The sequence below is a fragment of the Nematolebias whitei genome, chromosome 21, assembly GCF_014905685.2.
Source record: "Nematolebias whitei isolate Nwh7 chromosome 21, NemWhi1, whole genome shotgun sequence".
Lineage (NCBI taxonomy): Eukaryota > Metazoa > Chordata > Actinopteri > Cyprinodontiformes > Rivulidae > Nematolebias > Nematolebias whitei.
In genome coordinates this window covers 33,615,995-33,616,252 of record NC_056518.1, presented here as the reverse complement: position 1 = coordinate 33,616,252, position 258 = coordinate 33,615,995, and the positions used below count along the sequence as shown (strand labels likewise).

General features: G+C 48.4%; 1 protein-coding gene across 1 annotated transcript in view; it reads right to left on the bottom strand.

Moving 5' to 3' along the window:
• The window catches only part of LOC119427258 (otoferlin), a 34,979-nt gene that overhangs the window by 537 nt on the left and 34,184 nt on the right, over positions 1-258 (bottom strand). The gene's annotated exons all lie outside the window — the stretch shown is intronic.

Below are 258 nucleotides of genomic sequence, written 5' to 3'. Positions count from 1 at the left end.
CTTTCACGTCTCGTCCTTTCACGTCTCGTTCTTTCACGTCTCGTCCTTTCACGTCTCGCCCTTTCACGTCTCGTATTTTCACATCTCGTCCTTTCACATCTCGTCCTTTCACGTCTCGTTCTTTCACGTCTCGTTCTTTCACGTCTCGTTCTTTCACGCCTCGTTCTTTCACGCCTCGTTCTTTCACGTCTCGTCTTTTCACGTCTCGTCTTTTCACGTCTCGTTCTTTCACGTCTCGTTCTTTCACGTCTCGTTCTT